We start from the raw sequence: 16,019 nt of genomic DNA on the forward strand, positions 1-16,019 counted from the left end.
TGTGGATTGGACCTTAAATCCTTAATAGCATGGAATTCTTAAGAGGTAAAATTTCCTTAAATACTCTGTGCTAAAACAAAGTGTTAGGCTACGACTAAGGACCGTTCGCAGTCCAAAATGTGTCAGATCATGTAATAGGAGGTCTCTATGTTTTAATTTTTTTCTAATAAAGCTGATTTTTTACTTTACCATATATAGCCTGGATGCTTCCTTTTTTACTGTTGGATTCCTTCTGTCCGTGCATCATCTGTTTATTCTGTCGGCAATTGAGAATGGTGAGTTGAACCTTTTTTTCTTTGCTGTTTCTATTTCTTCAGCCCAGAGGTTGGGAGGTATGCAATTTGTTAATATTGGGAATTACAAATGCATTATCCTAGAAAATGTCATAAAAAAATGTTTTTGAATTTTTTGTTCCTCTTTAAACTTTCAAACGACAAAACAACAGTTTCAGGACTATAACATGACCTGCAGCGTCAGTAATGTTGCGAAAAACTAAAAGTACAGTTATTGTTTTCCAGTAACCTGTCAACAAATCCTGATTCCATAAACTGTCCTGTTTCTATGTTTGCAGGACAGATTGTACAGGTGTAAGAAGAGCCTGGCACCTATCTGTACACAGATTAATTTCAGAAACATCCACCCACTGTAACACCAGAATTATAAATGAAGGGTCTGAGACCCAAGTGTTACCTCACATTATGGAGACTGCACAGAAGAACATGAAGATAATCTGTGCTCTAATTTTTCTCTGCTGCTGCATATACAAAGGTATTTAGCTATCCTCTGGAAAATGTTTTGGGTACACCCATTATATTGTAGGAGTATAGGTTGGACTATCACATGCTATGATAATATGATATTGTATCTGCCATGCAATTCAGTAAAGTGTGATTTGTAGTAATTGCAAATGGAAATCATGTTAAGATTTACAGACAAATGTTTCATGTACAAGATATATTTCCAGCAAGTAGTCTGGAAAGTCTTAGTCTATAATTTGCTACACTGTGGGAAATGAATATTTAGTCAGCCACTAATTGTGCAAGTTTTCCATCTTAAAAAGATAAAAGGCCTGTAATTGACTTCATAGGTAGACCTCAACTATGAGAGACAAAATGTGAAAGCAAATCCAGAAAATCACATTGTCTGATTTTTTAAAAGAATTTATATACAAATTATGGTAAAAAAAATAAGTATTTGGTCAGTAAAAAGGTCACCTCACTACTTTGTTATATATCCTTTGTCGGCAATGACAGAGGTCAAATGTTTTCTGTAGATCTTCACAAGGTTGGAACACACTGTTGCTGGTATGTTGGCCCATTCCTCCATGCAGATCTCCTCTGTAGCAGTGATGTCTTGGGGCTGTCACTGGGCAACACTCTCAACTCTCTCCAAAGGTTTTCCATGGGGTTGATCTCTGGAGACTGGTAAAGCCCTCCAGGTCCTTGAAATGTTTCTTACAAAGCCTCTCCTCCACTGTCGTGGTGGTGTGCTTGGAAGCATTTTCATGCTAAAAGACCAAGCCATGTTTCATCTCCAATGCCCTTGCTGATGGAAGGAGGTTTGCACTTAAAATTTCACAATACATTGCCCAATTCATTCTTTCATGTACACGGATCAGTTGTCCTGGATTTGCTTTCACATTTTATCTTTCATAGTTGAGGTCTACCTATGTCAGTTACAGGCCTCTCATCTTTTAAAGTAGGAGAAGTTGCACAGTTGGTAGCTAACTAACTATTTCCCAACCGTATCTATTGTTAGTTCAAAATACCAAATTTAAGTCTACTGTGCATTTTCGGCTGTGTAAACATTAGCTTCAATGCCAGCAGCACATGACCATGGTGAAAAATAAGAGAGTCTTAGATTTCTGTTTTAATTGTGTTATTACAGTTCAGCACTGCTGTTTTGCGTAGAGTATGGCCTTTCACTATGATCCATGGAATCCCATCCATTCCATCTGTACTGTGCCTGCACTGATCACAGTTGTGTGCTTCCTGCTTATGACTCAGGATGGACACTGCCAGCTGCTGACAGAACCCTTTCAGCAGAAGTGTGTTAAGTCCACACTGCAGCAGGGATATTATTACAGTGATCTCTCATACAAATGTGAATAAACCCTTAGATAGCAATACTTATACTCAATACTAGAAATACATACATACATCTCAGGGATGTCTGCCTATTGTAAAGTATTGTTATATGTCTTCAGTTTTATCAGTTTAATTGACCAATAACCTGTTATTTCTTTGCAGGTCATTCTGCATGCACAGGTATTGTTATTAACATATTTTTTTTTACGTAAAAGTGCAATATAAAGTAGGCAGGGGACACATCACTGATGGAGAAACAAAATGACTGCAGATTTACCGTTTGTATAAGTCATCAGTATTCCTTATATTAATCAGACATAAATCATTTCAAGATAGCAGTAGGCTTGTAACCTAAGGACATAACCTGATAAAGCAATGGCCAACTCTTTTTTTTAATATGTTTTGTGATTCAGGCACCGCCTGCTTTGGTCCAACATCACCCACCTGGTGATAAAAAGGTGTATTAGCACATTGGGTGCCATTGGGTACCCTTTGGGACACCTGACGTTAACTGCTGTTGTAACCGATTTTGATAGCCTATCAGCTGGTACAATTGAACCTGACCATGACTGCCACAACGTAGAATACTATTTTGTCATAACATATTAATTTCCATATATTCTGATAAGGAAGATCATGATTAAGACTTAATTTTTTGATTTTCCTTTTACAAATACAGTTTTTTTCAAAACTTTTTCCGTCAAAATTAACAAAAAACTTTTCCCTTTCAGAGTTTACTGCTAGAATAATTGTTTTTAGATTTTGATAGAAAGGACATTTTGGTACGTCGGGATACCTAACATGTTTATGATTCTTTTGGTTTATTTATTTTTATATGCTTGTGACACCTCTCCATTCGCCCTTGACAACAACTAACACCAGGGAGTTAAAATGTACTACTAAAAAGTAAAATTTGTCTTGCTCAAAACAAGCCCTATCACAGCTCTGTAAACAGATAAATAAAAAAAATATATAGCTTTAGATGATGGGGAGCACAAAAATTAAAAAAGGGCTGAGTACTCTAAGAGTTAAATGCACAGATTATTTTGAAAAATACTGTACCATGATAACATCATATTGAAGATCGTGACAATGCAATTGTTTATTTCCAAATAATAAATATATTCTCCTTTATTTTTTGTAGCTCCACAAGGTAAGTGTAATTTCTCTCAAAAAATGGCTTTTATAAAGTACTAGCTTTATAGTATTGGTTAAAAAAAATATTATACATCTATCTATGCATCCATCTCTCCCTGTCTGTCACTCACTCACTCTCCCTGCCTCTGTCTCAGTTACTCAACCTGTCTAACTTACACTCACTGGCTGTCTGTCACTCACTCTCCTCCCCTGTCTCTCTGTCACTCAGTTGCACTCGCTGACTGTCTCTCTGTCGCTCACTCTCCCCGTCTGTCTCCCTGTCTCTCTCTCTGTCACTCACTCTCCCCGTCTCTCTCTCTCGGTCGCTCACTCTCCCTGTCTCTCTCTCTCTCAGTCGCTCACTCTCCCCGTCTCTCTCTCTCTCGGTCGCTCACTCTCCCCGTCTCTCTCTCTCTCTCGGTCACTCACTCTCCCCGTGTCTCTTGGTCGCTCACTCTCCCCGTCTCTCTCTCTCTCTCGGTCGCTCACTCTCCCCGTCTCTCTCTCTCTCGGTCGCTCACTCTTCCCGTCTTTCTCTCTCGGTCGCTCACTCTCCCCATCTCTCTCTCTCTCGGTTGCTCACTCTCCCCGTCTCTCTCTCTCTAGGTCGCTCACTCTCCCCGTCTCTCTCATTCTGTTGCTCACTCTACCCATCTCTCTATCACTTCCCTTTGCCTCTTTCTCTCTGTCACTCACTCACCCTGTCTCTTTCTCTGTCACTCACTCACCCTGTCTCTCTCCCTGTCACTCGCTCTCCCCTCCTGTCTCTCTGTCGCTCACTTTCCCCATCTGTCTCTCTGTCGTTCACTTTCCCCGGCTCTCTCTCTGTCACTCACTCTCCCCATCTCTCTCTGTCACTCACTCCCCCTGACTCACTCTCCCCGCCTGTCTCTCTGCATTTTGTAAACACAATGTTGGCAACAATGTAATAAGGCAAATCTACTCTTCTCAGATGTTGTGATGCATTTGAAAACGCATCCGTTAACACAAACAAAACGCAACATGTGGACGCAGCCTAAGCTGCATTATTTTCAATGCCTAGAGCAGTGATGGCTAACCTATGGCACTGGTGCCAGAGGTGGCACTCAGAGCCCTTTCTGTTGGCACTCAGGCCATCACCAGAGATGACCCAGGTATCTTCCTGCAGTCCCAGACAGCCCAGGATTTTCTGTGCACAGAGCTATTTTAAAGTGACAGCTCTATTGGGACTATTTTCTGCTTTATTGGTGTCCTCAGGTGCTGGTATCAATGAAAACTGTGACAGAGAAGGGAGTACAAATCACAAATTAAATTTCTGTGTTGGCACTTTGCGATAAATAAGCGGGTCTTTGTTGTAGTTTGGGCACTCGGCCTCTAAAACGTTTGCCATCACTGGCCTAGAGTAAGAGCTCATATTAATGACCTGTGGCAAAATAGAAGCCGAGCTCTGATTATTTGCTTATTGCAACAGCAGACAATGGCTCCTGCATATGGTGGTTATCATATTACCTCACATATTACTTCACATCTTACCGCACACATAAACTGTCTTATGCTCATTGCGTATAGTAGCCAGTCAAAGCCCCGGACTCATATTGACCTGTGGCAGAACAGCAACCAATCACGGTTCAGCTTCCAACTACCACAGCAGCAGCAACAGACAATGGTGGGTTATAAGTGGATATCGGAAAGCGTGAGGTAAAAAATTTGTCTCAAAACCTGGTCTATTACCTTCCCTGAGTCACAGACAGCGACTGTACAAAGTTCAGTGATTGTAAATGCGACGGTACAGATTCCTTTAGCGGTAAACATACATACATACATACATACATACATTCAGCTTTATATATTAGAAATACCGGTATTCTAAGTATTCCCATTCTGTGCATGCTTATGGTATTACATTATTTCTACTGTGACTTTGTATGTACTTATATGCTCCCTGTGTTTGTTTGGGTTTTCTCCAGGAACTCTGATTTTCTACTACACTAAATAAAATATAGTTAGCCATTGGGCCTGTAGGAATGAGTGCCTATGTGGTCAGGAAGGAAATGACACCACAAATGCTTGTTGTTTTAATATACATATCAATACCCATATTCTATAAATACATTTTCTACACTACACATATCTAGACCATAATCTAGACCATAATACATCTATATATATGTTCGGCAATTGTTATTTACTACATGCATACACAATGTGATCAGGATCAATTAACAAGTCGATTACATCAGGTGATCAATGCATCAGGTGCCAATCTTATCATGTGATACTCATTGTTGACCATATGTAAGCTTGACAGTACAACTGCTTATGTTCATATGAAAGGATATCGATGTTTTACAGATGCATATATTGATAAGAAAGGAAGCAGCATCTCTGCTATTGTTTCCATAGGCTTGTTGTGCTCTAGTTGTTTGGACATGCAGTGCATTGGAGACAGCTGCAATTGCAATGTGGATGACAGTGGAAGCGGATTAGAACCTTGCTTAATTGATGACAACTGTCTTCTTCCTGAGTCAACTTGCTGCCCTAAAGACCTGAGATTTAACAACTCTACCAAATGCTGTGACAGTAAGTACAGTGAAAGACTTGGGCTGTATTATATGAAAAAGGTGAAGAAAACACAGTGCTAGGCACCCACACAGATGAGTTTCAATACCATTTTTCTAATAGGATGACAGTGATAAGATTTCTCCTCATTGAATCAATATCATAATAAGATTGAAAACTTACATGCATTGGTTTGAAATCTTCTTCCAGCACTGGGAACTTCTTCATTTTTTTCCATCTTTACATTTCAAAAGCCAAAAAACATCTAAAGTTTTTATTTTGTTGGTTTTTGTAATACCAAAATAGTTATTTTATGCATTTAAAGCAAGGCAAAATGTACCGATTGGGCAATTTATATGGATACACCTAAATAAAATTGGAATGGTTGGTGATATCAACTTCCAGTTTGTGGCAGATTAGTATATGGGAGGCGTGAAACTTTTCAAGATGGGTGTTGACCATGTTGAAGGCAACTTTTTGTTCCAATGGGAAGAAGGTCATCAGAGGAAACATATCAAACCTATTTCACAAGTAAAAACAATGGTGTGCTTGGTTGTAACTTATTCTTTTATTAGTTATTTACAAGTTTATGACCCCAAAGGTCTGAGCATTATTTGCAAATGTTTGACCCCCAAACGTCCGAGCATTCCTACCTGAACAGTTTCCTGGAAAGTGGATTGGTTGTTGTGGGTCAATTGAACCATGGTTAAACCATAACTGATTTAATGAGCGATTCACAGTTTCACCTTAAAGAATAGTCAGTACTTAGACATGCATGGCTTAATCTTTAAAACAAGCATATACTACATATGCCATGGTCTTCCAATCTGACCGCCTTAGACTTTTATCTTTGGGGACATCTGAAGGCAATTGTCTATGCTGTGAAGATATGAGATGTGAGGTATTTGCAACAATGAATACTTTAAGCCTATGCTAGCATTTCTTCTGCGGTGTTGCCATCAGTATGTCAAGAGTGAGAGAAGAGGGTTGCACTGAAAATCCAATAATATTAGCAGCACTTTGCACAGTTATGTTAAAACCAAGCCCACCATTTTTTTTCTTGTGAAATTCTCAATAAGTTTGATGTGTTACATGACCCTCTTCTGGAAAAAAAGTTGAATCCAAAATGACCAACTTCCAAATGCCTGCCATGGTCAACAACCAAAAGTTTCCCCCCCGCCGATATACTATTGTGCCACATACAGGAAGTTGAAATCACCAGCCATTCCCATTTTATTGAGGTGTATCCTTATAAATGACCCATCCTGTACTATTGCAGGTAATAATAATACAATTCTTTATTTTATATAGCGCCTACAGATTAAGCAGCGCTGCACAAAAATGGAGAGGTTAAAAATAATTTCATTAAACTATGATGACACTTTAGGTGTTAAAATAATGAGTAGCCTTTTCATGCATATATATTTTTTTTTTCAGCCTCCAGCAACTCTGCAAAAATCTTCTTAGCCAACAGAGGTAAAAGATAATGAGAGGAGATTTGAACTTGTGTTTTTTAAAATTTTTTTAACTTTTACTAAGTAATATTTTACCTATGATAGCCATCAGAGCCTCTGAGAGGTTAACTTCAATTAATGTCATCAACTATTCTGGGTGTAGCAGTATAATGATGCTGCGCTTAACAATTCCAGTGCCTGTCATTAAGTTGTTAATTAATTATTCTATTGATATGTCAATAATATCTTTTGGTTAGTAATCCCAAATATATATTTGCTGAAAAACTATGCTTATATTTACCTATATATTATATTTCACTATACATATTTAAAAGTATCAAGGATAATAGAACTTGTCATCTGGCTGGGATGTGAGCTACTCTGTTCCTTTTTTTATCAAAACCAAATACTTCACTGGCCCAAGGCCCATCTCAGGAGGTGTTATAGACGCTCTTCCCTTTATAAAGAAGTTGTTGTGGTGGCCCTGCCGGATTTAATTGTATTAAAGAAAATCTACCATCAAAATCCATGATAAACCAGAAATACTTACTCATAGATCCAGGCACCATGACGGTGGTAATATTCTTATATTTGTTCTCCTTGGCATCCTTTCTTCCAAAATAAACTTCTACAATTATGCTAATGAGCCAGAAGGGCTCTGGAGGATGTCTCCAGAGCCCCTCATTGATGTCTTTTCACTAGTTGTTATAGTGTGCAGGGCAGGTCTTCCTGCCTCTGGAGGTCTTCACTCCCTCCTCTGCTGCTAGATTACAGAGGGAGGAGGGAGAGAACATTGTAACAACCAGTGAAAAGACATTACTGAAGGACTTAGGAACACAAACATTTTAGGTTCCTCACTTCATCTTCTCTATCTTCATATCACAAACTAAGTACTGTTCTTTTGTTCCCCTAGATATCAATATAATGTATCCACACTAAGCAATCTAGTAACATTCCCCTCCCAATAGAAATGTGATAATAATGCCCCCACACACAGTAGTCAATATACTCACAGTGCCTTTACAAAGTAGCCCATATAGTAACAATGCCCCCATAGTCATCAAAATAGTAATGCTGCTCACTCATAATAGCTAATCTGGTCACAGTGATGTCCCCAGTTGCCAGTTGTAACAGTGAGGTCCCCAGTAGCTGGCAGTCATAGTGATGCCCCAGTAGCCAGCAGTCACAGTTATGCCACCATTAGACACATTGATTCCCCAGTAGCCACAGTGATGCCCCCTGTAGCCACAATAATGCCCCCAGTAGCCAGTTGTAACAGTGATGCCCCCAGTAACCGGCAGTCACAGTGATGTCTAAGTAGCCAGCAGTTACAGTGAGGGTTCCAGTAGACACATTTATTTGCCCAGAAGCCAGTACTCACAATAATGCCCCCTGTAGCCAAAATAATGCTCTAAGTAACCAGTGCTCAGATTGATGTCCCCAGTAATCATAATAATGCACCCAGAAGCCAGTAGTCACAGTGATGCCACCTGTAGCCAAAATAATGCCCTCAGTATCCAGTAGTCACAGTGATGCCCCCTCTAGCCAAGATAATTCTTTTTGTGCCCTCATCCCAGAGCTGTGGTGCAGGGGACACATGGTGGCATCACACAACAGCCTGCGTTGGGTCATCTTTGACCCAGCGCAGGCGGATGTATCATCACTCAGGCCGCTACTGCTGAAATCAAGGGGTCAAAGCAGGATTGCCAATTTGCTTCACCCTGGCTCGGTGAGCTAATCATAATTTTGACAACAGCTCACCCAAGCAGGGGTTAACCAGTCGGTTCCCACCTCTGGTTGCTCAACTAAATTTTTAGTAGCCAAAATAAATCTTCACCCTGTGAAAAACGAAACCGTTTGGACTTGGGCTTGTATTTGGTACACTTGCCTTCTTTACTAAGTAAGGCTTGTCAGCATATGATAAATGCATGTTTTTTGAGATGATATTTTTTGAGGTTTTGTCCATATACATTTTCATGCCTTCAAGGGTTTTTAATGATAGGGAAGTGTCAACAAATCTGTTTAAATTGATGTGTTATGCTTCTGATATTTAATCGATATCAGAATCCTTTGCCAGATATCTATTCGGTACATTTACTTACCATATTTGTGATTCTTTATACGGACTGGCGGCAAGGAGTTTTCAAGGATTCCCAAAGTTACCAGGTCCTTGGACTTCCAATGATTCTTCTCAGTTGGGCTTGTGTTCAAATGAACTCTCCCTTCCACACAAGTGCCACCAACATATTAGTAAATGGCACATTACAAGGGACGGGCAGTGTCTAGTCCTTAACACTGTAATGACGCACACCATTGTTAACTCTGTAACGCAAAGGCATGAGTGTAGATCAAGTACCACTACAAAAGGCAGTCTGTTGAACTGAGTCAGTATACTAGGCAGTATCTTAGTAATATACTCTGCTGCAATGCTGTTTGTTTACTAATAATATCTAACAAACCAATGGGACTTTCACAAAATGTACAAAACCCTTTACCAATACAAGTATACAGGATCAAAAATGACCAAAAACCGTAATGTCAATCCCACAAAATTACTCCAATCTTTATTAATACATGACATGGCAATCAATAAACACTAAAACATACAATATTAACCCCTACGGGACACAGCATCTTTTGGCCTAAAGGACGCGGCCCCATTTTTCAAATCTGGCCTGTGTCACTATAAGTGGTTATAGCTTTGGAACGCTGTGAGATATCCAGGGGATTTTGAGATTGTTTTCTCGTGACACATTGTACTTCAAATTAGTTTAAAAATTTGGATGAAATCTTTTGCGTTTAGTTATGAAAAAAAACAAAATTTGGCAAAAATGTTGAAAAATTCTTTATTTTCAACGTTCTAAATTCTCTACTTTTGATTCAGAAAGTCATAGCACCCAAATAAATTCATAACTTACATTTCCCAAATGTCTGCTTTATGTTGGCATGGTTTTTTCAGATTCCACATATTTTACTAGAATGTTATGAAGCTCAGAATTTGGGAGCCATTTTTCACATTTTTTGTAAAATCGCCAAAACCTGTATTTAGATGGACCTGCACAGTTTCTAATTGACACTGAGAGGCCTAAATAATAGCGAGACTCGTAAATTACCCCATTGTGGAAACTACACCCCTCAACGTATGAAAAACCACTTTTAAGAAGTTTGTTAACCCTTTACGTGTTTTATAGGGGTTAAAACAAAATGGAGGTGGAGTCTGCAAATTGTAATATTTTTTCACAATACACTCATTTTGGGTGGAAAATTAAACATTTGTAATGGATAAAATGAAAAAAGGCTCCACAAAGTTTGATACGCAATTTCTCCCGAGTACACCGATACCCTACATGTGGTGGTAACCTGCTGTATGGGCGCACGGCCGGGCATAGAAGGGAAGGAGGCGCCATCCGGAGCAGATTTGCTGTCACATTGTACAGGCTATAATTTTTTTCTTTTTTTTAATGAGGACCTATAGGGGCTTATTTCTTTTGCCACATGAGATGCACTTTTCTAATACATAATTTTGGGGCATCTATAGCTAATTGGTGAGATTTAATTAACTCTTTGTTGGTGGAGGAAATGAAAATCATCAATTTTTAGGAAAATTTTTATGTGTTTTTTTTTTTGGCCGTTAACCATACCATGAAAATAGTATATTATTTTTATTCTTTGGGTCGCCACGTTTATGAAAATACTTCATTTATATAGATTTTTTTATTTTTTCCCATTTTTACTGAATAAAAAGTAATTTGGCAAAATTGTTGTTAATTTTAGCATCACCGACTTACATATGCATAACTTTTTTATTTTTCACCTCAAAAATCTGTTTAAGGGCTTATTTTTTGCAAGAATGATAGCTCTTTTTAGTGGTCTTATTTTAGATTGCGTAACTTTTTAAAATCACTTTTTTAGAGCATTTTTAAAGGGCATTAATAAAAAATCATCTTTATCAGAGAGAGTTTTTTTAGGTTGTTTTTTACGGGGTTCACTTTGCGGATCTAATAACGATTCTGTTTTATTATACAGATTGTTACGGACGCAGGGATACCAAATATGTGGGGGTTTTGTGTATTTTATTCAATTGTACTGAATAAAAACTAATTTGGAGAAAATCTTATTCATTTTAGCATCACCATCTTTTTATATGCATAACTTTTTTATTTTTTGGCAGATAAATCTTGTTAGGGGCTTATTTTTTGCGAGAACAGTTGTTCTTTTTAGTGGGCTTATTTTGGAGTGCATAACATTTTTTAAATCACTTTTTAGAGCATTTTTTATAGGGTATTAATTAAAAATTATCTTTTTTCGGAACGTTTTTTGCGTTTTTTTCCTCCGGCGTTTACCGTGCGGGTCCAGTAACAATTCTGTTTTATTATGCAGATTGTTACGGACGCGGCAATACCAAATATGCGGGGTTTTTTTGTGTTTTTATGTTTTTTATACTTTATTAAGTTTTTTTTATGGGAAAGTGACATTTTAGGGGCTTATATTTTTATGTATTAATTTTTTATTTATTATAATGTGTAGTGTTAACTGTTTTTGCATATTTTTACTTATACATACTTGAACTTAAACCAGTGATGCTCTGATCACTGGTTTAAGTTCAATACACTGCTCTACAATACTATTTTATTGTAGAGCAGTGTAAACTGTCTGAGCAAGCTTGCGCATGCTCAGACAGTTTACAGCCAGACCCGGAAGGGGTCTGGCTGCCATGGAGACCGGGCAGCTCCGGGGCACATGCCAGTCCTCGGAGCTGCCCGGCAGAGGATCGGATCCCCCGGTAAGCGGCACGGGGGATCCGATCCACAGCGCTTACACCCTTACACGCCGCGGTCATGTTTGACCGCGGCGTGTAAGGGGTTAACACCCGCGATCGGAGCCGGCTCCGATCGCGGGTGTTAGCGCAGGCTGTCAGCTGTACTAGACAGCTGACAGCCGCTGCTTCTGGTACCGGCTCCGTTCGTGAGCCGGTGCCAGAAGCAGGACGTTATAGAACGTCCCCGTGCGCTAAGCATCTAGCCCCGGGGACGTACTATAACGTCCTGGTGCGCCTAGGGGTTAAAAACCACAAAAAACAGGAAGTGTGGTGGCAGTCAATTAGTCAAGCTCATACACAATAAATATTAGTACTAAGTGCCACTCATTCCAAAGGTACACAATAGCGTTGCGTAGTGAAGTACCAAAGGGAGGTTATTAAACCCTGACCATCACTACAATCCCCTCAGCCACAGCTCCCTCTGAGGGAGACCAGCTTTCTCACACTGGGCCCTACATTATGCTACAAAATTTATTGGTAGTCTTCAGACTTCATAATACCATGCACACAGCCAAGCAGTCCAGTGTCAGAGGCAGCAAAGCAACCCCAAAACATCAGGGAACCTCCGCCATGTTTGACTGTAGGGACCGTATTCTTTTCTTTGAAGGCCTTTTTTTTTCTGTAAACTCTATGTCTTTTCCCAAAAAGCTCTACTTTTGTCTCATCTGACCAGAGAACATTGTCCCAAAACATTTTAGGCTTTCTCAGGTAAGTTTTGGAAAACTCCAGCCTGGCCTTTTTTTATGTTTTTGTGTTAGAAGTGGGGTCTTCCTGGGTATCCTACCATACAGTCCCTTTTCATTCAGACACCGATGGATAGTACGGGTTGATACTGTTGTACCCTTGGACTGAAGGGGAGCTTGAACTTGTTTGGATGTTAGTCAAGGTTCTTTATTCACCATCCGCACAATCTTGCGTTGAAATCTCTCGTCAGTTTTTCTTTTCCATCCACATCTAGGGAGGTCAGCCACAGTGCCATGGGCTTTAAACTTCTTGATGACTCTGCGCACGGTAGACACAGGAACATTCAGGTCTTTGGAGATGGACTTGTAGCCTTGAGATTGCTCATGCTTCCTCGCAATTTTGATTCTCAAGTCCTCAGACAGTTCTTTGGTCTTCATTCTCCATGCTCTATGTGGTACACACAAGGACACAGGGCAGAGGTTGAGTATAATTATATCCAATTTGGCTTTTTGACAATTCTTTTTGTGGTTTTCCATTGAAGACAAATTAAATGAAGATAATAATACCAAAGAATTTCTGACTGCAATAATTTTTTGGAAAAAAACTGATTATCTGACAGAATTGCAGGGATGACAATACTTTTGGCCACCACTGTACACCTTGGTATATTAAAGAGTTCCAAAGTTATTACAATTAGATTGACACAGGTTAGATTTGAAAACCGGGGTTGTGTCCATACGGTCAAAATAGGCTGCTTAGTTAAAAAGGACCTGTCACAAAAAAGTAAGCAGCTCCTAGCATTACCCCAGTAGTAGCAATGTTAAACTGCTGGCTTTATTGGAACCTTCTGATAAAGCTAACGAACACTGCACTGCATGTACCCTCAGAACGCCAAACCAAGGCGTGTTCATGAGGTGGCGGTACGAGGAGGAGGTGACTGCCCCATGAAGCCTAGCAGTCACCACCGGCCTATGGCGTGTGATGGGTGGTCCCATGAATATGCCGCACCGCTGTAAGCTTGGTCCATTGTTCTGAGGGTACTGGAGTACAGTGTTCACTAGCTTTATCGGAAGGTAAATTTAGTAGTTTAACACTGCTAATAATGGGGTAGCGCGAGGAGCTGCTTACTTTAGTAAGCAGCTCCTAGAGCATTTTTTAAGGTGACAGGTAATCTTTAAGGGGTTAAAATCACAGCTGGCTCACAGAGTCAAGAAGAAGCACTAGGCTGGTGGGCTGTTGGTTACTGTAACTTGGCACTGTGACTGGTGGCAATGGTTACTGGAGACAGGCACTGGTGGCCACTTGTGGTTATGGTAAGAGAGAGCAGGCACATTGACTGGTGGCTACCATAACTGGGGCAGGCACTGTAACTACTGGATACTGCAACTGGGTGCAGGGGCTGTGCCAGGTGGTTACTGTAAATGGGGCAGGCACTATGATTGGTGGCTATGGTTGCTGGGGGCTGGCACTGTGACTGGTGGCTACATAAAGATTGATTTAAATGCATTTTAAATATTGTAATAGTTTATTATATATAATTTATTTTCACACTACAGAATGTTCTTCTTGCCCCAAAAGTAGGAAGCCTGTTAAAATTTTGAATCCCACCCATGCTTTTATGCCATAAAACTAGCATGCAAGGCATGGTAAATACCCCTCTGGATTTTATTTATAGGAGTTTAGTTCTGGTTGTCTGCATATATACGTAATAATATGTTTGGCCATGGCTATCTGGATGAATGAATAAGTGCCCCTTTTTCCATGTTTAAAAGAGTAAACTTGTTTTCTATATGGTTATTCCTCCTCTTTGTATATTTATACTCTACATGGCTAATTATAATACCAGATACATTCTATATTTTATTTATTTTCCACAGGGATATTCATCACCATTGTGATTGGAAGCTTGCTATGGTAGATTATGGTGAAAAGTACAACTAATGGAGACAAGTGAATTCATTGTATTGCATGAAGACAGAAGGATGCCTCACAAAATAAAATGTATTTTCTCATTTATAGGCCTTTACTTTTCAATATTAAAAGATGTTTACCTGGTAAATATATCCCAGCTAATTATATATATCAATGAAGCTCATATCCAGTACATCTAGCATAAATCCATGTATAAAGATGTATCAAGTGTGAAAATGGTGACTACATTTTTAACAAAAGTTGCATAAATCAAAAGTGTATATATTAATTGTAAACTTTGGATTATACTTTAATAAGGAAATACGTTTGTTTGATCTGTTTTTTCACTTTAGCAATGAGGCTTTCTTTCCTGTACACAAACTGGAAGCCGATAGAGAAGGCTCATGTAACATATTATAAGCAGAAAATCCAAGGCTGCATTCACACGAATGTATGAAAACGGCCGTATACTGTATTCGGGTACCATACGGCCCCATTTATTTCATTGGGCAATCATTTACATGGCCGTATTGCCCATCATACAGTAAGCAAGCTGTATAAAAATATAAAGCATGTCCTATTTTCTCATGTATTTTCGTTTTGTAGCGAAGTACTGTATATACTCGAGTATAAGCCGACCCGAGTATAAGCCGAGGCCCCTAATTTTACCACCAAAAACTGGGAAAACCTATTGACTCGAGTATAAGCAGAGGGTGGAAAATACATTGGTCTCAGCCACCCAGTGTATAGCCATCCAGCCCCAGTAGTATACAGCCTGCCAGCCCCCTTAAGTATACAGCCTGCCAGCCCCCTTAAGTATACAGCCTGCCAGCCCCCTTAAGTATACAGCCTCCAGCCCCCTTAAGTATACAGCCTCCAGCCCCCTTAAGTATACAGCCTCCAGCTCCCTTAAGTATACAGCCTGCCAGCCCCCTTAAGTATACAGCCTGCCAGCCCCCTTAAGTATACAGCCTGCCAGCCCCCTTAAGTATACAGCCTGCCAGCCCCCTTAAGTATACAGCCAGCCAGCCCCCTTAAGTATACAGCCTCCAGCTCCCTTAAGTATACAGCCTGCCAGCCCCCTTAAGTATACAGCCTGCCAGCCCCCTTAAGTATACAGCCTGCCAGCCCCCTTCATACAGCAAGGTAATATGGGACTGCAGAAATCACACAGCTTAATAAGGCTGTATATACAGGTAGAATACGTCCCTTTTCATTTCAATGGGCAACACGGCCATCCATTTACATAGCCATATTGCCCACCGGACGTATATATGTGGCCAGCATATGGCCCCATGCATTCCATGGGGATCCAGAACCAATGTGAGGTGCATTCTGTCAGCCATCCATCATTTGCCAGCCAACCAAATTTTATATGGATACAGTATG

At 39.8% G+C, this 16,019-nt stretch overlaps 1 long non-coding RNA gene across 1 annotated transcript; it reads left to right on the forward strand.

The window, feature by feature from the left end:
• Positions 1-5,571: 5,571 nt before the first annotated feature.
• LOC140116636 (uncharacterized) lies at positions 5,572-14,849 on the forward strand. The gene is made up of 3 exons (XR_011852873.1): positions 5,572-5,783; positions 7,200-7,238; positions 14,597-14,849. It is a non-coding gene; the product is annotated as an uncharacterized lncRNA (long non-coding RNA).
• Positions 14,850-16,019: the final 1,170 nt, after the last annotated feature.

The sequence above is a fragment of the Engystomops pustulosus genome, chromosome 2 (assembly GCF_040894005.1).
Source record: "Engystomops pustulosus chromosome 2, aEngPut4.maternal, whole genome shotgun sequence".
NCBI classification, from domain to species: Eukaryota; Metazoa; Chordata; class Amphibia; order Anura; family Leptodactylidae; genus Engystomops; species Engystomops pustulosus.